Source organism: Ranitomeya imitator, chromosome 2 (assembly GCF_032444005.1).
Source record: "Ranitomeya imitator isolate aRanImi1 chromosome 2, aRanImi1.pri, whole genome shotgun sequence".
Taxonomy (NCBI): Eukaryota; Metazoa; Chordata; class Amphibia; order Anura; family Dendrobatidae; genus Ranitomeya; species Ranitomeya imitator.
This window is the reverse complement of record NC_091283.1, coordinates 91,588,928-91,612,789: the sequence shown is the minus strand read 5'-3', so window position 1 is coordinate 91,612,789 and position 23,862 is coordinate 91,588,928. Positions and strand designations below refer to the sequence as shown.

At 48.4% G+C, this 23,862-nt stretch overlaps 1 long non-coding RNA gene across 1 annotated transcript; it reads left to right on the top strand.

Annotated features, from left to right (window-relative positions):
- The first annotated feature begins 1,885 nt into the window (after positions 1–1,885).
- Positions 1,886–3,525, top strand: LOC138667212 (uncharacterized). The gene is made up of 2 exons (XR_011318648.1): positions 1,886–2,069; positions 3,008–3,525. It is a non-coding gene; the product is annotated as an uncharacterized lncRNA (long non-coding RNA).
- Positions 3,526–23,862: the final 20,337 nt, after the last annotated feature.

Genomic DNA, 23,862 nt, shown 5'->3' with positions numbered 1-23,862 from the left:
AAACACTTATGGTCAAACCAGCCGATAAAGGTGGGGCCATAGTGATTATGGATAGGACAGATTATCTAGAAGAGGCCTACAGACAACTTAATGACCCTGAGGTCTACAAAATAATTTCACATAATCCCCTTAACAGCATTGCCCAGAAAATCAGGACCCTTCTTGAGTTTCATGAACAGGAGGGCACTATAGATAGTAGATTAAGGACCTTTTTGGTGAAAAATGATCCCATAACTCCAATTTTCTACCTGTTGCCCAAAGTTCATAAACAGCTCTTTAAACCACCAGGACGTCCTATTGTGGCCCTGACTGATTCCATTCTTTCCCCCCCAGCGATTGTACTGGAGAAAATTCTTACACCTTTAGTCAAAACCACCAGTTCTTTCATTTTAGATACCAATGATTTCCTTGAACTCATTAGGTCTCTGGGCATTATCCCTTCCTCTTCATTCTTAGTGACCTGGGACGTGAGCAGCCTATACACGTCCATCACTCATGAAAAAGGTATACTGGCTGTGGATAGACTCCTCAGTGAAGCAGGCACTCATATTAAGGTACGCCGCTTCTGTACGGACCTTTTGAATTTGGTCCTTAGAGAAAACTATTTCATGTTTGAGGATACTTTCTACATCCAACAACAGGGCACCGCGATGGGTTCGCATGTAGCGCCCCCGTATGCGATAGCTTATATGTCATCTTTTGAGAAAGATTTTGTCTATACCCATTCCTTGTTCCAAGCCCACTCGCGCATATGGCGCCGATACATAGATGATATTTTTTGTATTTGGGATGGCCCTATTGACTCACTCATTGCATTTGATAAACACCTCAACAATGTGTGGCCTGAATTAAAATTCTCTTTACAATATAATTTGGCCCGCATCAGTTTTCTGGACACCCTGATCTCTAAAACAGATGAAGGTGGGTTATCTATTGATCTTTTTTCTAAACCCACTGATAGAAATAGTCTCCTGCACTACAACAGCTGCCACCCTCCTTCCATCAAAAATGCTATCCCTAAATCACAATTTCAACGGGTGAATAGGATAGTCTCGGACGACACTACAAAAAACATTAGACTTGATGAGATGCAACAAAAATTCTCCAACAGGGGTTACCCACAGAATACACTCATCAAAGCTAGACAAACTAGTACATCCACTAGAACTACTGACAATAAGAAACGGATTCCTTTTGTTAGCACCTATCACCCTTTTTCCAACATAGTGCAATCTACTATTAGACGCCATTGGGGTCTATTACAAAGAAGCTACCCATCCATTCCTGAATTTAAATTGCCATTCTTATCTTGTTTTCGGAGGGCTAGAAATCTACGTGATAAATTGGTTAAGGCAGATGTAGGTTCTAGGTCCATCGTGTCCAGACAAACTTTTCTACATACTCAAAAACAGGGCACTTTTCCCTGTCTTAATTGCCTTCAATGCAATAATGTCCAAAAAGGTTCCAAAGTATTCCATCCCCAAACGGGACAGGGTATCCCTATTAAGGGTTATTTCACATGCGATTCCTCTTATGTCATATATCTCATCAAGTGCCCCTGCGGTTTGGCCTATGTTGGAGAAACCGCCCAGCCCATTAAAGATAGGATTTCACAGCATAAGTCTACTATTCGCTGTAATAGGAATCATCTGCCCCTTCCATTCCACTTCCATCAAAAGAACCACAATATTTCACAATTATGGTTCCAGGTTCTGGAACAAATTGAACCGAGTAGGAGAGGTCTCAATAGGAGTAAAATCATTAAGAAAAGGGAGGCCTTCTGGATTTTTACTCTCCAGACCCTTGAGCCAAAAGGGCTCAATAGGGAATATGAGGTATCAGCGTTCCTATAAGTATAGTGGGATTTTGCATACTATGCCTCTATTGTAGAGTCGGATCTGCCCTGTATATATGTATATATTTGTATATACTTTTTGTATTTTTGTATTTTGATGTGGAGTTGCTGTATATACATTAATTCGTTTTTCTTTTTCTTTTTCTTTTTCTCTTTCTAGAATCGCTAGTATGCACCATTATTACCACACTGGGCACCATCCCTTGTCTGTTGGGTAGGATTTCTTCCACCTGTATTCTCTCTTCCTTTTTGCGTTTTCCTGTTTTCATGTGTCTTAGAGCCAGTATGTTGGCCTTTCCCTTTTTCTACTTTCCCTTTCTGTGGTTTTCCCCTTTATTTCTTCTTTGTTCCCCCTTCTCTCCCTCTAGCCTGCTCATCCAGCGCCTCTTGGCTCTTATTGCTATTTTCTGTGCCACTGCGCCTGCGCTACTTAGGCTGTGCGTCCCTGTTTCCCTTTGCTTTCCCCGTACTATTCTTTGCGCACGCGCTAGCTTTCCCCGGTCATGTGACCACTTCTGACGTCACCGCTTCTCCGGGATTTATACCCGGAAGCATTCCCCTGTTCTCAGCGTCGCTCTCTGCTGCCGGACTTAGCGCGTCTTCCCGCCTCGGACCCGTAGGTAGGCGTTGTATCCACTGCCAGCTCTTTTACCGCTCCCTTGGTTTGGTACCTTACCCGGCTTTGTTTCGTTTTAGCGCTGCTTCTCCCTCTAGGCTCTGCTCCTAGCCTTGGCGCTTCTCTCATATATTGTGGGTCCCACTCCTCCAGGTCAGTGTGTTTTCTCTTATTATACGCCGCTGCTCCGTAGGCCTCCTTGTTACCTCCCCCCCTCCCCCCTGACGCTCTGTGTGTTGTTACAGCCTTCAGTACACCCGCCGCAGCGTTCTCTCTCCTGGTCGTTCCTTTGTGCCTCCGGTTGGCTTCTAGTTCCAGGTAGCCGTTTGGTGACACATGTCTATTTTATGTGCCGCTTCTTCATCTCTCACCTGTATTGGACTGGCGCTATTTAGGCTGCTTTCCCCCTTTACCTTCTTCCTCTGCCCTCCATACTTTCTCCTCTTCAGTTTGTGGTGCCTCTCCCTTCATTATATCTGTCCTTCTTATTTTGTCCTGTACATTGTACTTTGTTCACGTGCTCTTTATCATTTTAGGTCACCACGGTAGATCCACTTCTAGCATCAATCTAGATTGTCACCGTACCCGCCTGTTGTCCTTCACCTCTGATTGGATTAGGATCCCATTTTTTTTGCTATATACTTGTGCTATACACTTATATTATCCCCTCGTGTTATGTTTGGCTACTGTTATCTATTGGCTCGTTTTGAGCTTTTGTATCCTATCATTAGGGCCTGTGTTCTGTCTCTAGCCTCTCATCACGGACCACATCTCCATTACGCACGGAGTACCTGTTGTCTGGATAGATCTTAGCCATTGCTGCACTTGTTCCCCCTGTTACTTTGTACATCACTGACACTGTAGTTTCTCTATTTGTACTTTTATATGCATTTCTTGACATGTATCTATGTATCATGTGACATTACTTTTCCGTTTATATTTGTAGTCATTGCCAAAAATATACGCTCTGACGAAGGTCCGATGTGGACCGAAAACGTTTAGCATTGTGCATGTGTCTGGATGCATCAATAAAATTAGAAGCATTACTCCTCGCATTTTGAGTGCCAAGTTTATTTATCCATATTCTACGGGGTGGACACCCTACTTGAGCACCACCATTCTCCATACCTATTGAGTGCCGTGTTTTTCTAACATTGACAGGTTTTTAAATACATCAGATAGGGATTGCATACATTAGTTAGGACTGCTCTGATAAGGGTATACCGTGAAGATTGGTAGAGCAGCTTAGTATACATTTTTTGCAAAAAACGTATCAACCAAATACCCTGTTTTTTACATCTTTTACTAGCACTTGCGGATTACTGCAACATTTTTTCAAACTGAGTGTTTTTGGTTTCACTATTCTCTTTTGTGTCTTCAGGTTTCTTGGTGGTGTGTGAACATGATCATACAGACTTGTTCACTGTGCAAGTAGCCCATGTGTTCCTGTTTCCATAATTGTTCTCTTGTGTCTACAAGACTGGGGAGTTCCACCACTCCTCTTGGGCTATCTGCACAAAAGCTGTTCTACCCTGTATGCACACATGGATTTTTCCTCTCTGAACCCTGTTCACACAGGTTATATACAGATGATCAGGTTTTTAAATACATCAGATAGGGATTGCATACATTAGTTAGGACTGCTCTGATAAGGGTATACCGTGAAGATTGGTATAGCAGCTTAGTATACATTTTTTGCAAAAAACGTATCAACCAAATACCCTGTTTTTTACATCTTTTACTAGCACTTGCGGATTACTGCAACATTTTTTCAAACTGAGTGTTTTTGGTTTCACTATTCTCTTTTGTGTCTTCAGGTTTCTTGGTGGTGTGTGAACATGATCATACAGACTTGTTCACTGTGCAAGTAGCCCATGTGTTCCTGTTTCCATAATTGTTCTCTTGTGTCTACAAGACTGGGGAGTTCCACCACTCCTCTTGGGCTATCTGCACAAAAGCTGTTCTACCCTGTATGCACACATGGATTTTTCCTCTCTGAACCCTGTTCACACAGGTTATATACAGATGATCAGGTTTTTAAATACATCAGATAGGGATTGCATACATTAGTTAGGACTGCTCTGATAAGGGTATACCGTGAAGATTGGTAGAGCAGCTTAGTATACATTTTTTGCAAAAAACGTATCAACCAAATACCCTGTTTTTTACATCTTTTACTAGCACTTGCGGATTACTGCAACATTTTTTCAAACTGAGTGTTTTTGGTTTCACTATTCTCTTTTGTGTCTTCAGGTTTCTTGGTGGTGTGTGAACATGATCATACAGACTTGTTCACTGTGCAAGTAGCCCATGTGTTCCTGTTTCCATAATTGTTCTCTTGTGTCTACAAGACTGGGGAGTTCCACCACTCCTCTTGGGCTATCTGCACAAAAGCTGTTCTACCCTGTATGCACACATGGATTTTTCCTCTCTGAACCCTGTTCACACAGGTTATATACAGATGATCAGGTTTTTAAATACATCAGATAGGGATTGCATACATTAGTTAGGACTGCTCTGATAAGGGTATACCGTGAAGATTGGTAGAGCAGCTTAGTATACATTTTTTGCAAAAAACGTATCAACCAAATACCCTGTTTTTTACATCTTTTACTAGCACTTGCGGATTACTGCAACATTTTTTCAAACTGAGTGTTTTTGGTTTCACTATTCTCTTTTGTGTCTTCAGGTTTCTTGGTGGTGTGTGAACATAATCATACAGACTTGTTCACTGTGCAAGTAGCCCATGTGTTCCTGTTTCCATAATTGTTCTCTTGTGTCTACAAGACTGGGGAGTTCCACCACTCCTCTTGGGCTATCTGCACAAAAGCTGTTCTACCCTGTATGCACACATGGATTTTTCCTCTCTGAACCCTGTTCACACAGGTTATATACAGATGATCAGGTTTTTAAATACATCAGATAGGGATTGCATACATTAGTTAGGACTGCTCTGATAAGGGTATACCGTGAAGATTGGTAGAGCAGCTTAGTATACATTTTTTGCAAAAAACGTATCAACCAAATACCCTGTTTTTTACATCTTTTACTAGCACTTGCGGATTACTGCAACATTTTTTCAAACTGAGTGTTTTTGGTTTCACTATTCTCTTTTGTGTCTTCAGGTTTCTTGGTGGTGTGTGAACATGATCATACAGACTTGTTCACTGTGCAAGTAGCCCATGTGTTCCTGTTTCCATAATTGTTCTCTTGTGTCTACAAGACTGGGGAGTTCCACCACTCCTCTTGGGCTATCTGCACAAAAGCTGTTCTACCCTGTATGCACACATGGATTTTTCCTCTCTGAACCCTGTTCACACAGGTTATATACAGATGATCAGGTTTTTAAATACATCAGATAGGGATTGCATACATTAGTTAGGACTGCTCTGATAAGGGTATACCGTGAAGATTGGTAGAGCAGCTTAGTATACATTTTTTGCAAAAAACGTATCAACCAAATACCCTGTTTTTTACATCTTTTACTAGCACTTGCGGATTACTGCAACATTTTTTCAAACTGAGTGTTTTTGGTTTCACTATTCTCTTTTGTGTCTTCAGGTTTCTTGGTGGTGTGTGAACATGATCATACAGACTTGTTCACTGTGCAAGTAGCCCATGTGTTCCTGTTTCCATAATTGTTCTCTTGTGTCTACAAGACTGGGGAGTTCCACCACTCCTCTTGGGCTATCTGCACAAAAGCTGTTCTACCCTGTATGCACACATGGATTTTTCCTCTCTGAACCCTGTTCACACAGGTTATATACAGATGATCAGGTTTTTAAATACATCAGATAGGGATTGCATACATTAGTTAGGACTGCTCTGATAAGGGTATACCGTGAAGATTGGTAGAGCAGCTTAGTATACATTTTTTGCAAAAAACGTATCAACCAAATACCCTGTTTTTTACATCTTTTACTAGCACTTGCGGATTACTGCAACATTTTTTCAAACTGAGTGTTTTTGGTTTCACTATTCTCTTTTGTGTCTTCAGGTTTCTTGGTGGTGTGTGAACATGATCATACAGACTTGTTCACTGTGCAAGTAGCCCATGTGTTCCTGTTTCCATAATTGTTCTCTTGTGTCTACAAGACTGGGGAGTTCCACCACTCCTCTTGGGCTATCTGCACAAAAGCTGTTCTACCCTGTATGCACACATGGATTTTTCCTCTCTGAACCCTGTTCACACAGGTTATATACAGATGATCAGGTTTTTAAATACATCAGATAGGGATTGCATACATTAGTTAGGACTGCTCTGATAAGGGTATACCGTGAAGATTGGTAGAGCGGCTTAGTATACATTTTTTGCAAAAAACGTATCAACCAAATACCCTGTTTTTTACATCTTTTACTAGCACTTGCGGATTACTGCAACATTTTTTCAAACTGAGTGTTTTTGGTTTCACTATTCTCTTTTGTGTCTTCAGGTTTCTTGGTGGTGTGTGAACATGATCATACAGACTTGTTCACTGTGCAAGTAGCCCATGTGTTCCTGTTTCCATAATTGTTCTCTTGTGTCTACAAGACTGGGGAGTTCCACCACTCCTCTTGGGCTATCTGCACAAAAGCTGTTCTACCCTGTATGCACACATGGATTTTTCCTCTCTGAACCCTGTTCACACAGGTTATATACAGATGATCAGGTTTTTAAATACATCAGATAGGGATTGCATACATTAGTTAGGACTGCTCTGATAAGGGTATACCGTGAAGATTGGTAGAGCAGCTTAGTATACATTTTTTGCAAAAAACGTATCAACCAAATACCCTGTTTTTTACATCTTTTACTAGCACTTGCGGATTACTGCAACATTTTTTCAAACTGAGTGTTTTTGGTTTCACTATTCTCTTTTGTGTCTTCAGGTTTCTTGGTGGTGTGTGAACATGATCATACAGACTTGTTCACTGTGCAAGTAGCCCATGTGTTCCTGTTTCCATAATTGTTCTCTTGTGTCTACAAGACTGGGGAGTTCCACCACTCCTCTTGGGCTATCTGCACAAAAGCTGTTCTACCCTGTATGCACACATGGATTTTTCCTCTCTGAACCCTGTTCACACAGGTTATATACAGATGATCAGGTTTTTGAATACATCAGATAGGGATTGCATACATTAGTTAGGACTGCTCTGATAAGGGTATACCGTGAAGATTGGTAGAGCAGCTTAGTATACATTTTTTGCAAAAAACGTATCAACCAAATACCCTGTTTTTTACATCTTCATGTTCCCCTGCTGTGTAGCCGGCATCGTGTCCAGCACAAGCCACGCTGGCACAACTGACCAAAAGCTGCCACCAGTGCAGGCTTCGGCCTACACTCTGCTCCTCTCCTCCTCCTGCTGCCCCTGGGCTCAAACACCGCTAGTTTTTGCCCGGAAATGCGAGCTGCACAGAGAAAAAAAACAGCCAATGTGTTTGTGGGGTTCAGCACTGCCAGCAGTTCCCCTGCTGTGTAGCCTGCATCGTGTTCAGCACAAGCCACGCTGGCACAACTGACCAAAAGCTGCCACCAGTGCTGGCTTCGGCCTACACTCTGCTCCTCTCCTCCTCCTGATGACCCTGGGCTCTAACAACGCTAGTTTTTGCCCGGAATTGCTAGCTGCACAGAGAAAAACACCAGCCAATGTGTTAGTGGGGTTCAGCACCGCCAGCTGTTCCCCTGCTGTGTAGCCGGCAACGTGACCTGCAAACGCCACGCAGGCACATGAACTGAAATTGAAGTGAGCCTACCCCCCACCCCCAGGTGTTTCTATGTATAACAGCCACCTTGTACAGCAGTACTGCTGCATTTGTACAAGGTGGCTGACTTTTTCTCCTTGCCCACGTGGAACTCAACACGTACAAAATGTGTCTCATTAGAGACCATTACAATGTCCCTGAGGTGTGACTTTCCTTTTTAGTGACACGCAGCACCCCCATTGTTAGCGCTGCCCGTCTTCAGACATCATTGGTTGGCTGGCTGTGCCTGTGCGTCCGCCCTGCCCGTCACAACGCCCCTCGTTGTCTCATATATTTTGACTGCGAGGGTGTGATTGATGGGCACGAGCAGTGCATATGTTCGCCTGTCTTCACTCCCCTCCTTCCGCCTTCTTCAGACTGTGCGGCCTCATGGCCGTGGCAGGCAATAAGGGATCAGCTGAGGCCGCCCAGTCTGAAGCAGGTGTAAGGACATGTGTGAGCGGCGAACATATTTACTGCACAAGGCCACGAATCCCAGCACCGCAGTGTGACTTTATGGAAAGGCACTGTGGGTCTGGGATTTATGGCCATCGTTAACCGCACCGGCCAACATGAAATGAGGTCATAAGACGGCCTGCATTAACAGGGTATTGCCAAGGGATAACACAAGAGTGCACTCTCCTGTACTGCAAATAACAACAGTAAGGAGTCTGCGCCCAGCACCTAGGTGTAAATTTTGACACCTGTGCTGCGAATTCTACAAAAGAAAAGTCACGCCTCCACTACTGTTTGACAGTATAATGGGCTAAATAGTGTACGTGTTTTATTCAGCGTGTGCAAGGAGCAAAATGAAGAGAGCAACCTTTTACTTGTGCAGCATTAATGCTGCACAAGGTGTGGCTCTTCTACCTAGCAACACCTGAGGGGGGGTTAAAGGTTACCTTTGAAATTGGTTCAACTAGGCTTCGGCCTACACTTTGCTCCTCTCCTCCTCCTGCTGACCCTGGGCTCTAACACCGCTAGTTTTTGCCCTGAAGTGCTAGCTGCACAGAGAAAAATACCAGCCAATGTGTTAGTGGGGTTCAGCACCGCCAGCTGTTCCCCTGCTGTGTAGCCGGCATCGTGTCCAGCACAAGCCACGCTGGCACAACCAACCAAAAGCTGCCACCAGTGGAGGCTTCGGCCTACACTCTGCTCATCTCCTCCTCCTGCTGACCCTGGGCTCTAACACCGCTAGTTTTTGCCCGGAATTGCTAGCTGCACAGAGAAAAACACCAGCCAATGTGTTAGTGGGGTTCAGCACCGCCAGCTGTTCCCCTGCTGTGTAGCCGGCATCGTGTCCAGCACAAGCCACGCTGGCACAACCAACCAAAAGCTGCCACCAGTGGAGGCTTCGGCCTACACTCTGCTCATCTCCTCCTCCTGCTGACCCTGGGCTCTAACACCGCTAGTTTTTGCCCGGAATTGCTAGCTGCACAGAGAAAAACACCAGCCAATGTGTTAGTGGGGTTCAGCACCGCCAGCTGTTCCCCTGCTGTGTAGCTTGCAACGTGACCTGCAAACGCCACGCAGGCACATGAACTGAAATAGAAGGGAACCTGGCCCCACCCCCCAGGTGTTTCTATGTATAATAGCCACCTTGTACTGCAGTACTGCTGCATTTGTACAAGGTGGCTGACTTTTTCTCCTTGCCCACGTGGAACTCAACACGTACAAAATGTGTCTCATTGAGACCATTCAACTGTCCCTGAGGTGTGACTTTCCTTTCTAATGATACGCAGCACCACCCTTGGTAGCGCTGAACGTCTTCTGACATCATTGGTTGGCTGCCTGTGCCTGTGCGTCCGCCCTGCCCGACACAACCCCCCTCGTTTCATATATTTTGGCTGCGAGGGTGTGATTGATGGGCATGTGCAGTGCATATGTTCGCCTGTCTTAACTCATCTCCTTCCGCCTTCTTCAGACTGTGCGGCCTCCTGGCCGTGGTAGGCGATAAGGGATCAGCTGAGGCCGCCCAGTCTGAAGCAGGTGTAAGGACATGTGTGAGCGGCAAACATATTTACTGCACAAGGCCACGAATCCCAGCCACGCAGTGTGATTTTTTTGAAAACACACTGCGGGCCTGGGATTCATATCCATTGCTAACCGCAACGGCCAACATGAAATGAGGTGAGAAGACAGGCAGCGCTCACAGCGCATGGCCAAGGGATCACAATAGCGCAGACTCCTGTACAGCTAATAACAACGCTCAGGAATCTGCGCCCAGCACCTAGGTGTAAATTTTGACACCTGTGCTGCGTCTCCTTAAAAAGACAAGTCACGCCTCCAATACTGTTAGACAGTATAATGGGCTAAATAGTGTACGTGTTTTATTCAGCGTGTGCAAGGAGCAAACTAAATAGAGCAACCTTTTACTTGTGCAGCATTAATGCTGCACAAGGTGTGGCTCTTGTACCTTGCAACACCTGAGGGGGGGTTAAAGGTTACCTTTGAAATTGGTTCAACTAGGCTTCGGCCTACACTCTGCTCCTCTCCTCCTCCTGCTGACCCTGGGCTCTAACACCGCTAGTTTTTGCCCGGAAATGCGAGCTTCACAGAGAAAAACAACAGCCAATGTGATAGTGGGGTTCAGCACCGCCAGCTGTTCCCCTGCTGTGTAGCCGGCATCGTGTCCAGCACAAGCCACCTGGCACAACCGACCAAAAGCTGCCACCAGTGCAGGCTTCGGCCTACACTTTGCTCCTCTCCTCCTCCTGCTGACCCTGGGCTCTAACACCGCCAGTTTTTGCCCGGACATGCGAGCTGCACAGAGAAAAACACCAGTCAATGTGTCAGTGGGGTTCAGCAACGCCAGCTGTTCCCCTGCTGTGTAGCTGGCAACGTGTCCTGCAAACGCCACGCAGGCACATGAACTGAAATTGAAGGAAGCCTGCCCCCCACCCCCAGGTGTTTCTATGTATAACAGCCACCTTGTACAGCAGTACTGCTGCATTTGTACAAGGTGGCTGACTTTTTCTCCTTGCCCACGTTTAATTAAACACGTACTAAATGTGTCTCATTGAGACCATTCCACTGTCCCTGAGGTGTGACTTTCCTTTCTAATGATACGCAGCACTACCCTTGTTAGCGCTGCCCGTCTTTTGACATCATTGGTTAGCTGGCTGCGCCTGTGCGTCTGCCCTGCTCGAAACAACGCCCCTCGGTGTCTTATTTTTTTGGACAGCGAGGGTGTGATTGATGGGCATGTGCAGTGCATATGTTTGCCTGTGTTCACTCATCTCCTTCCGCCTTCTTCAGACTGTGCGGCCTCATGGCCGCGGCATGCGATAAGGGATCAGATGAGGCCGCCCAGTCTGAAGCAGGTGTAAGGACATGTGTGAGCGGCAAACATATTTACTGCACAAGGCCACGAATCCCAGCCACGCAGTGTGATTTTTTGAAAACACACTGTGGGTCTGGGATTCATGTCCATCGCTAACCGCAACGGCCGACATGAAATGAGGTCAGAAGACAGGAAGCGCTCACAGCGCATGGCCAAGGGATAACAATAGCGCAGACTCCTGTACAGCAAATAACAACGATCAGGAAGCTGCGCCCATGCACCAAGGTGTTATTTTCGACACCTGGGCTGCTTTTCTTTAAAAAGAAAAGTCACGCCTCCACTACTGTTTTACAGTAGAATGGGCTAAATAGTGTACGTGTTTTATTCAGCGTGTGCAAGGAGAAAAATTAAGAGAGCAACCTTTTACTTGTGCAGCATTAATGCTGCACAAGGTGTGGCTCTTGTACGTTGCAACACCTGAGGGGGGGTTAAAGGTTACCTTTGAAATTGGTTCAACTAGGCTTCGGCCTACACTCTGCTCCTCTCCTCCTCCTGCTGACCCTGGGCTATAACACCGCCAGTTGTAGCCTGGAAGTGCTAGGTGCACAGAGAAAAACACCAGCCAATGTGTTAGTGGGGTTCAGCACCGCCAGCTGTTCCCCTGCTGTGTAGCCGGCATCGTGTCCAGCACAAGCCACGCTGGCACAACTGACCAAAAGCTGCCACCAGTGCAGGCTTCGGCCTACACTCTGCTCCTCTCCTCCTCCTGCTGCCCCTGGGCTCAAACACCGCTAGTTTTTGCCCGGAAATGCGAGCTGCACAGAGAAAAAAAACAGCCAATGTGTTTGTGGGGTTCAGCACCGCCAGCTGTTCCCCTGCTGTGTAGCCTTCATCGTGTCCAGCACAAGCCACGCTGGCACAACTGACCAAAAGCTGCCACCAGTGCTGGCTTCGGCCTACACTCTGCTCCTCTCCTCCTCCTGCTGACCCTGGGCTCTAACAACGCTAGTTTTTGCCCGGACGTGCTAGCTGCACAGAATAAAACACCAGCCAATGTGTTAGTGGGGTTCAGCACCGCCAGCTGTTCCCCAGCTGTGTAGCCGGCAACGTGACCTGCAAACGCCACGCAGGCACAGCAGAACAAAAGCTGCCACCAGTGCAGGCTTCGGCCTACACTCTGCTCTTCTCCTCCTCCTGCTGACCCTGGGCTCATAACACCGCCAGTTTTAGCCTGGAAGTGCTAGGTGCACAGAGAAAAACACCAGCCAATGTGTCAGTGGGGTTCAGCACCGCCAGCTGTTCCCCAGCTGTGTAGCCGTCAAAGTGTCCTGCAAACGCAACGCAGACACAAAGCTGCCACCAGTGCAGGCTTCGGCCTACACTCTGCTCTTCTCCTCCTCCTGCTGCCCCTGGGCTATAACACCGCTAGTTTTTGCCCGGAAGTGCTAGCTGCACAGAGAAAAACACCAGCCAATGTGTTAGTGGGGTTCAGCACCGCCTGCTGTTCCCCCACTGTGTAGCCGTCAAAGTGTCCTGCAAACGCAACGCAGACACAAAGCTGACTCCAGTGCAGGCTTCGGCCTACACTCTGCTCCCCCTGCTTACCCTTTGCTCCAACACCGCTAGTTGGGGCTGTAGGAAGACAATCTTTGATAGGCAACGCATCCGGGTTCCAGCACCGCCAGCTGGTTCTCGGCAGTGTTTTTGTCACAGGTACTCCCTCGTGCCAAACCTGGTTCCAGCACCGTCAGCTGTTTTCGGGTAGTGTTAAGCTCATTGAGACGCCTACGCTTGCCCCGTCATGGTGCGGTCGGGTTAGCCAACTCCAGGGTGCCTCCAGTTTAGGAGCTTCCTATGTGGGCTGCGTGAACTGGTAGTCAAGGCTGGTTCTGTAGTGCCAGTAGGCCCAGCTCCCCCTGTAGGACTGTTGGGGTTCGGTAACTGCGGCTGCCTCGCGGCCTAGCTGTTCTCTCCTCTCCTGTGGGCCTTGGGGTCCACCACCTGGTTCCAGCACCGTCAGCTGGTTCCGGGCCGAGCCTTTGGCTTAGGTGCCTCCTCCTGGGTATCCGAGTTCCGCCAACGTCAGGCGGTCCTTGGTAGTGCTTTTAAGCGCGGGCACCTACAGCTTAGTAACCGGGTTCCAGCACCGTCAGCTGGTCCTCGGTCGTGCCATTGGCTCTTGCACACTGGGGCAACGCATCTGGGTTCCAGCACCGCCAGCTGGTTCTCGGCAGTGTTTTTGTCACAGGTACTCCCTCGTGCCAAACCTGGTTTCAGCACCATCAGCTGTTTCCGGGTAGTGTCAAGCTCACTGAGACGCCTATGCTTGCCCCGTCGTGGTGCGGTCGGGTTAGCCAACTCCAGGGTGCCTCCAGTTTAGGAGCTTCCTATGTGGGCTGCGTGAACTGGTAGTCAAGGCTGGTTCTGTAGTGCCAGTAGGCCCAGCTCCCCCTGTAGGACTGTTGGGGTTCGGTAACTGCGGCTGCCTCGCGGCCTAGCTGTTCTCTCCTCTCCTGTGGGCCTTGGGGTCCACCACCTGGTTCCAGCACCGTCAGCTAGTTCCGGGCCGATCCTTTGGCTTAGGTGCCTCCTCCTGGGTATCCGAGTTCCGCCAACGTCAGGCGGTCCTTGGTAGTGCTTTTAAGCGCGGGCACCTACAGCTTAGTAACCGGGTTCCAGCACCGTCAGCTGGTCCTCGGTCGTGCCATTGGCTCTTGCACACTGGGGCAACGCATCTGGGTTCCAGCACCGCCAGCTGGTTCTCGGCAGTGTTTTTGTCACAGGTACTCCCTCGTGCCAAACCTGGTTTCAGCACCGTCAGCTGTTTCCGGGTAGTGTCAAGCTCACTGAGACGCCTATGCTTGCCCCGTCGTGGTGCGGTCGGGTTAGCCAACTCCAGGGTGCCTCCAGTTTAGGAGCTTCCTATGTGGGCTGCGTGAACTGGTAGTCAAGGCTGGTTCTGTAGTGCCAGTAGGTCCTGCTCCCCCTGTAGGACTGTTGGGGTTCGGTAACTGCAGCTGCCTCGCGGCCTAGCTGTTCTCTCCTCTCCTGTGGGCCTTGGGGTCCACCACCTGGTTCCAGCACCGTCAGCTGGTTCCGGGCCGAGCCTTTGGCTTAGGTGCCTCCTCCTGGGTATCCGAGTTCCGCCAACGTCAGGCGGTCCTTGGTAGTGCTTTTAAGCGCGGGCACCTACAGCTTAGTAACCGGGTTCCAGCACCGTCAGCTGGTCCTCGGTCGTGCCATTGGCTCTTGCACACTGGGGCAACGCATCTGGGTTCCAGCACCGCCAGCTGGTTCTCGGCAGTGTTTTTGTCACAGGTACTCCCTCGTGCCAAACCTGGTTTCAGCACCGTCAGCTGTTTCCGGGTAGTGTCAAGCTCACTGAGACGCCTATGCTTGCCCCGTCGTGGTGCGGTCGGGTTAGCCAACTCCAGGGTGCCTCCAGTTTAGGAGCTTCCTATGTGGGCTGCGTGAACTGGTAGTCAAGGCTGGTTCTGTAGTGCCAGTAGGCCCAGCTCCCCCTGTAGGACTGTTGGGGTTCGGTAACTGCGGCTGCCTCGCGGCCTAGCTGTTCTCTCCTCTCCTGTGGGCCTTGGGGTCCACCACCTGGTTCCAGCACCGTCAGCTGGTTCCGGGCCGATCCTTTGGCTTAGGTGCCTCCTCCTGGGTATCCGAGTTCCGCCAACGTCAGGCGGTCCTTGGTAGTGCTTTTAAGCGCGGGCACCTACAGCTTAGTAACCGGGTTCCAGCACCGTCAGCTGGTCCTCGGTCGTGCCATTGGCTCTTGCACACTGGGGCAACGCATCTGGGTTCCAGCACCGCCAGCTGGTTCTCGGCAGTGTTTTTGTCACAGGTACTCCCTCGTGCCAAACCTGGTTTCAGCACCGTCAGCTGTTTCCGGGTAGTGTCAAGCTCACTGAGACGCCTATGCTTGCCCCGTCGTGGTGCGGTCGGGTTAGCCAACTCCAGGGTGCCTCCAGTTTAGGAGCTTCCTATGTGGGCTGCGTGAACTGGTAGTCAAGGCTGGTTCTGTAGTGCCAGTAGGCCCTGCTCCCCCTGTAGGACTGTTGGGGTTCGGTAACTGCGGCTGCCTCGCGGCCTAGCTGTTCTCTCCTCTCCTGTGGGCCTTGGGGTCCACCACCTGGTTCCAGCACCGTCAGCTGGTTCCGGGCCAAGCCTTTGGCTTAGGTGCCTCCTCCTGGGTATCCGAGTTCCGCCAACGTCAGGCGGTCTGTTGTGAGTTCTGTTTTTGGGCTCCCTCTGGTGGTTACTGATGGTACTGGGTGACTTGTCTTTCCTGGGTTTCTGGGTTCCACCTGTTCCATCAGCATATGGGAGTTTCCTATTTAACCTGGCTTTGCTGGCATTTCCTCGCCGGTTAGCAATGTATCCAGTGTGTCTTGTTACCTCTGCTCCCTGCTCCTAGAACCTTCTGGACAAGCTAAGTTTGGATTTTCCTGTTTTGTGTTTTGCTTAATTTGGTTTTTAGTCCAGGCTGCAGATATGTTATTCTCTGCTGCTGGTTGCTCTAGTGGGCTGAAATTGCTTTTCATGTACCATGAGTTGGCACATGAGTTCAAGTAATTTCAGGATGGTTTTTTGAAGGGTTTTTCGCTGACCGCGCAGTTCACTTTTGTATCCTCTGCTATCTAGCTTTAGCGGGCCTCATTTTGCTGAAACTGTTTTCATACTACGTATGTGCTTTCCTCTCATTTCACCGTTATTATATGTGGGGGGCTGCTATTTGCTGTGGGGTATTTCTCTGGAGGCAAGAGAGGTCTGTGTTTCTTCTGATAGGGGAAGTTAGATCTTCGGCTGGAGCGAGACGTCTAGGATCATCGTAGGCACGTTCCCCGGCTACTTTTATTTGTGTGTTAGGTTCAGGGTCGCGGTCAGCTCAGGTTCCATCGCCCTAGAGCTTGTTTGTATCTGTGCTTGTCCTTTTTGTGATTCCCTGCCATTGGGATCATGACAGTATAACCGGACCACAAAGTGTTAATTGTATTGGCTGAAGTAGGAGGATAAGTAGTCTGAGGAAGTTTTTTTTTTTTTTCCCCTCAGAGTTTGCTGCCTAGCCTTATTGCAGCCTGGCTACTTCCTCCTCCTCTTAATCTTTGAATGGCTCTGATCTCAGCTGTTTATCATGGACGTCCAGAGTTTGGCTTCCAGCCTGAATAATCTTGCCACTAAGGTTCAAAATATACAGGATTTTGTTGTACATGCTCCTATGTCTGAACCTAGAATTCCTGTCCCAGAGTTTTTTTCTGGAGATAGATCTCGTTTTCTGAATTTTAGGAACAATTGCAAGTTGTTTCTTTCTTTGAAATCTCGCTCCTCTGGAGACCCTGCTCAGCAAGTCAAGATAATTATATCTTTCCTGCGGGGTGACCCTCAGGATTGGGCATTTGCATTGGCACCAGGGGACCCTGCGTTGCTTAATGCAGATGCGTTTTTTCTGGCATTGGGTTTGCTCTATGAGGAACCTAACCAAGAGATTCAGGCTGAAAAAGCTTTGTTGGCCCTCTCTCAGGGGCAAGATGAAGCAGAAATTTATTGTCAAAAATTTCGGAAGTGGTCGGTACTTACTCAGTGGAATGAGTGCGCTCTGGCTGCAAAGTTTAGAGATGGCCTTTCTGAGGCCATTAAAGATGTTATGGTGGGGTTCCCTGCGCCTGCTGGTCTGAATGAGTCTATGACTATGGCTGTTCAGATTGATCGGCGTTTACGGGAGCGCAAACCTGTGCATCATTTGGCGGTGTCTTCTGAACCGTCACCTGAGATAATGCAATGTGATAGAATTCAGTCCAGAAGTGAACGGCAAAAGTATAGGCGGAAAAAAGGGTTGTGCTTTTATTGTGGTGATTCAGCTCATGTTATATCAGCATGCTCTAAACGCACAAAAAAGGTTGATAAGTCTGTTGCCATTAGTACTTTACAGTCTAAGTTCATTCTGTCTGTGACTCTGATTTGTTCATTATCATCCATTTCCGTCGATGCCTATGTGGATTCAGGCGCTGCCCTGAGTCTTATGGATTGGTCATTTGCCAATCGCTGTGGGTTTAGTCTGGAGCCTCTGGAAGTCCCTATTCCTTTGAAGGGAATTGACTCTACACCTTTGGCTATGAATAAACCTCAGTACTGGACACAAGTGACCATGCGTATGACTCCCGTTCATCAGGAGGTGATTCGCTTTCTGGTACTGTATAATTTGCATGATGTTCTAGTACTTGGTCTGCCATGGTTACAAACTCATAATCCAGTCCTTGACTGGAAATCAGTGTCTGTGTTAAGCTGGGGTTGTCAGGGGGTTCATGATGATGCACCTCCGATTTCTATCGCTTCATCTACTCCTTCTGAGATTCCTGTGTTTTTGTCTGACTATCGGGATGTTTTTGAGGAGCCTAAGCTCAGTTCGCTTCCTCCTCACAGGGATTGCGATTGTGCTATAAATTTAATTCCGGGCAGTAAATTTCCTAAAGGTTGTTTGTTCAATCTGTCAGTGCCAGAGCATACTGCTATGCGGGATTATGTTAAGGAGTCCTTGGAAAAGGGACATATCCGTCCATCTTTGTCCCCTTTGGGAGCAGGTTTTTTTTTTTGTGGCCAAGAAAGATGGTTCCTTGAGGCCTTGTATAGATTATCGTCTTTTGAATAAGATTACCGTAAAATATCAGTATCCTTTGCCATTGTTGACTGATTTGTTTGCTCGCATTAAAGGGGGCTAAATGGTTCACTAAGATTGATCTTTGGGGTGCGTATAATCTTATACGAATAAAGCAAGGTGATGAGTGGAAAACCGCATTTAATACGCCTGAGGGCGATTTTGAGTATTTGGTAATGCCTTTTGGACTTTCTAATGCTCCTTCAGTCTTCCAGTCCTTTATGCACGATATTTTCCGTGAATATCTGGATAAATTTATGATTGTGTATTTGGATGATATTTTTGTTTTTTCTGATGACTGGGAGTCTCATGTTCAGCAGGTCAGGAAGGTGTTTCAGGTCCTGCGGGCCAATTCCTTGTTTGTAAAAGGCTCAAAGTGTCTCTTTGGAGTCCAGAAGATTTCTTTCTTGGGGTATATTTTTTCCCCTTCTACTATTGAGATGGATCCCGTCAAGGTTCAGGCTATTTGTGACTGGACGCAGCCTACATCTCTTAAGGGTCTACAGAAGTTCTTGGGCTTTGCTAATTTCTATCGTCGTTTTATAACTAATTTTTCTAGTGTTGTTAAGCCTTTGATGGATTTGACTAAGAAGGGTGCTGATGTTGCTAATTGGTCTCCTGCGGCTGTGGAGGCCTTTCAGGAACTTAAGCGCCGGTTTTCTTCTGCTCCTGTGTTGTGTCAGCCAGATGTTTCGCTCCCTTTTCAGGTTGAGGTTGATGCTTCCGAGATTGGAGCGGGGGCGGTTTTGTCACAGAGAAGCTCTGATGGCTCAGTGATGAAGCCATGCGCGTTTTTTTCTAGAAAGTTTTCGCCGGCTGAGCGGAATTATGATGTTGGTAATCGGGAACTTTTGGCCATGAAGTGGGCATTTGAGGAGTGGCGTCATTGGCTAGAGGGTGCTAGACATCGTGTGGTGGTCTTGACTGATCACAAAAAATTGATTTACCTTGAGTCTGCCAGGCGTCTGAATCCTAGACAGGCTCGTTGGTCACTGTTTTTCTCTCGTTTCAATTTTGTGGTTTCATACCTGCCAGGTTCAAAGAATGTGAAGGCGGATGCTCTTTCTAGGAGTTTTGTGCCTGACTCCCTTGGAAATTCTGAGCCCTCTGGTATCCTTAGGGATGGGGTGATTTTGTCTGCTGTCTCCCCAGACTTGCGACGTGCTTTGCAGGAGTTTCAGGTGGCTAAACCTGATCGTTGTCTGCCTGAGAGACTGTTTGTTCCGGATAATTGGACCAGTAGAGTCATCTCCGAGGTCCATTCTTCTGCGTTAGCAGGTCATCCTGGAATATTTGGTACTAGAGACTTGGTGGCCAGGTCTTTTTGGTGGCCTTCCTTGTCGAGGGATGTGCGTTCTTTTGTGCAGTCTTGTGAGGTTTGTGCTCGGGCTAAGCCTTGCTGTTCTCGGGCCAGTGGATTGTTGTCACCTTTGCCTATCCCGAAGAGGCCTTGGACGCACATTTCCATGGACTTTATTTCGGATCTCCCTGTCTCTCAAAAAATGTCCGTCATCTGGGTTGTGTGTGATCGCTTTTCTAAAATGGTTCATCTGGTACCCTTGCCTAAGTTGCCTTCCTCCTCTGAGTTGGTCCCTCTGTTTTTTCAGAATGTGGTTCGTTTGCATGGGATTCCTGAGAACATCGTTTCTGACAGGGGATCCCAGTTTGTGTCTAGATTTTGGCGGACTTTCTGTGCTAAGATGGGCATTGATTTGTCCTTTTCGTCTGCATTCCATCCTCAGACGAATGGCCAGACTGAACGAACTAATCAGACCTTGGAAACTTATTTAAGGTGTTTTGTTTCTGCTGATCAGGATGACTGGGTTACCTTTTTGCCGCTGGCCGAGTTTGCGCTTAATAATCGGGCTAGTTCTGCTACCTTGGTTTCTCCTTTCTTTTGTAATTCGGGGTTTCATCCTCGTTTTTCCTCTGGTCAGGTGGAACCTTCTGATTGTCCTGGAGTGGACATGGTGGTGGATAGGTTGCATCGGATTTGGAGTCATGTGGTGGACAATTTGAAGTTGTCCCAGGAGAAGGCTCAGCAGTTTGCTAATCGCCGTCGCCGCGTGGGTCCTCGACTTCTTGTTGGTGACTTGGTGTGGTTGTCTTCTCGTTTTGTTCCTATGAAGGTCTCTTCTCCTAAGTTCAAGCCTCGGTTCATCGGTCCCTATAGGATCTTGGAAATTCTTAACCCTGTGTCGTTTTGTTTGGATCTCCCGACATCGTTTGCTATTCATAATGTGTTTCATCGGTCGTTGTTGTGGAAGTATGAGGTACCTGTTGTTCCTTCTCTTGAGCCTCCTGCTCCAGTGCTGGTGGAGGGAGAATTGGAGTATGTTGTGGAGAAGATCTTGGATTCTCGTGTTTCCAGACGGAAACTCCAGTATTTGGTCAAGTGGAAGGGTTATGGTCAGGAGGATAATTCTTGGGTGGTTGCCTCGGATGTTCATGCTGATGATTTGGTTCGCGCTTTTCATAGGGCTCATCCTGGTCGCCCTGGTGGTTCTCGTGAGGGTTCGGTGACCCCTCCTCAAGGGGGGGGTACTGTTGTGAGTTCTGTTTTTGGGCTCCCTCTGGTGGTTACTGATGGTACTGGGTGACTTGTCTTTCCTGGGTTTCTGGGTTCCACCTGTTCCATCAGCATATGGGAGTTTCCTATTTAACCTGGCTTTGCTGGCATTTCCTCGCCGGTTAGCAATGTATCCAGTGTGTCTTGTTACCTCTGCTCCCTGCTCCTAGAACCTTCTGGACAAGCTAAGTTTGGATTTTCCTGTTTTGTGTTTTGCTTAATTTGGTTTTTAGTCCAGCCTGCAGATATGTTATTCTCTGCTGCTGGTTGCTCTAGTGGGCTGAAATTGCTTTTCATGTACCATGAGTTGGCACATGAGTTCAAGTAATTTCAGGATGGTTTTTTGAAGGGTTTTTCGCTGACCGCGCAGTTCACTTTTGTATCCTCTGCTATCTAGCTTTAGCGGGCCTCATTTTGCTGAAACTGTTTTCATACTACGTATGTGCTTTCCTCTCATTTCACCGTTATTATATGTGGGGGGCTGCTATTTGCTGTGGGGTATTTCTCTGGAGGCAAGAGAGGTCTGTGTTTCTTCTGATAGGGGAAGTTAGATCTTCGGCTGGAGCGAGACGTCTAGGATCATCGTAGGCACGTTCCCCGGCTACTTTTATTTGTGTGTTAGGTTCAGGGTCGCGGTCAGCTCAGGTTCCATCGCCCTAGAGCTTGTTTGTATCTGTGCTTGTCCATTTTGTGATTCCCTGCCATTGGGATCATGACAGCGGTCCTTGGTAGTGCTTTTAAGCACGGGCACCTACAGCTTACTAACCGGGTTCCAGCACCGTCAGCTGGTCCTCGGTCGTGCCATTGGCTCTTGCACACTGGGGCAACGCATCTGGGTTCCAGCACCGCCAGCTGGTTCTCGGCAGTGTTTTTGTCACAGGTACTCCCTCGTGCCAAACCTGGTTTCAGCACCGTCAGCTGTTTCCGGGTAGTGTCAAGCTCACTGAGACGCCTATGCTTGCCCCGTCGTGGTGCGGTCGGGTTAGCCAACTCCAGGGTGCCTCCATTTTAGGAGCTTCCTATGTGGGCTGCGTGAACTGGTAGTCAAGGCTGGTTCTGTAGTGCCAGTAGGCCCTGCTCCCCCTGTAGGACTGTTGGGGTTCGGTAACTGCGGCTGCCTCACGGCCTAGCTGTTCTCTCCTCTACTGTGGGCCTTGGGGTCCACCACCTGGTTCCAGCACCGTCAGCTGGTTCCGGGCCGAGCCTTTGGCTTAGGTGCCTCCTCCTGGGTATCCGAGTTCCGCCAACGTCAGGAGGTCCTTGGTAGTGCTTTTAAGCGCGGGCACCTACAGCTTAGTAACCGGGTTCCAGCACCGTCAGCTGGTCCTCGGTCGTGCCATTGGCTCTTGCACACTGGGGCAACGCATCTGGGTTCCAGCACCGCCAGCTGGTTCTCGGCAGTGATTTTGTCACAGGTACTCCCTCGTGCCAAACCTGGTTTCAGCACCGTCAGCTGTTTCCGGGTAGTGTTAAGCTCACTGAGACGCCTATGCTTGCCCCGTCGTGGTGCGGTCGGGTTAGCCAACTCCAGGGTGCCTCCAGTTTAGGAGCTTCCTATGTGGGCTGCGTGAACTGGTAGTCAAGGCTGGTTCTGTAGTGCCAGTAGGCCCTGCTCCCCCTGTAGGACTGTTGGGGTTCGGTAACTGCGGCTGCCTCGCGGCCTAGCTGTTCTCTCCTCTCCTGTGGGCCTTGGGGTCCACCACCTGGTTCCAGCACCGTCAGCTGGTTCTCGGCAGTGTCTTTTGCTCTTGTACCTTCTGCTCCCCATCCTGGTTCCAGTACCGTCAGCTGGTTCCGGGCAGAGCCTTTGGCTTAGGTGCCTCCTTCTGGGTATCCAAGTTCCACCAACGTCAGGTGGTCCTTGGTAGTGCTTTCAGGCACGGGTACCTCCTGCTTAGTAACCGGGTTCCAGTAACGTCAGCTGGTCCTCGGTAGTTCCATTGGCTCTTGGACCTTCGGCTACCCATCCGGGTTCTAGTACCGTCAGCTGGTTCTCGGCAGTGTCTTTTGCTCTTGTACCTTCTGCTCCCCATCCTGGTTCCAGTACCGTCAGCTGGTTCCGGGCAGAGCCTTTGGCTTAGGTGCCTCCATCTGGGTATCCGAGTTCCGCCAACGTCAGGCGGCCCTTGGTAGTGCTTTTTAGCACGGGTACCTCCTGCTTAGTAACCGGGTTCCAGTAACGTCAGCTGGTCCTCGCTAGTTCCATAGGCTCTTGAACCTTCGGGTAGCCATCCGAGTTCCAGTTCCATCATCAGGTTCTTGGCATTTTCTCAGCCTTCTTGTACCTTCTGCTACATTTCCAAGTTGAAGACCCTAAAGTCGACGACCCGGAAGACCACCCCGATGACGACGACGACGACAACCCTGAAGACCACCCCGATGACGACGACGGCGGAGACGACGACGGCGGAGACGACGACGGCGGAGATGACGACACTGGAGACGACGACATGGAAGACCGAGAAGCAGAAGAACAAGAGGCTGCAGAACAAAGAGCAGAAGAACATTAAAGGGACTCTGTCACCTGAATTTGGCGGGACTGGTTTTGGGTCATATGGGCGGAGTTTTCGGGTGTTTGATTCACCCTTTCCTTACCTGCTGGCTGCATGCTGGCTGCAATATTGGATTGAAGTTCATTCTCTGTCCTCCGTAGTACACGCCTGCGCAAGGCAAGATTGCTTTGCGCAGGCGTGTACTATGGAGGACAGAGAATGAACTTCAATCCAATATTGCAGCCAGCATGCAGCCAGCAGGTAAGGAAAGGGTGAATCAAACACCCGAAAACTCCGCCCATATGACCCAAAAACAGTCCCGCCAAATTCAGGTGACAGGTTCCCTTTAAGCATAACACTTAATATCAGAGCAAAAGATATTATCTCAATTATATGCAGAAGAAGACTAAGCAGTGTATGGGGGTGAGTCCATTCCTCCTCGTGGTGCCCCTGGATAAAGCCTGATGCTGCAGGCCAAACTGAACGCGGACAAATGTAACTTTTGTGATTGGCAGAACGGAAGGTGTAATCTTCCAACTTTTATAGATAACAACTACGGGAATGCCTGTCACAAATGAGAATATGATGAAGAAGTAGAATAGGAAGAATAATACAGTTGAATAAAATGAATATGTAGAATAGGAAGAATAATAATAGTTGAATA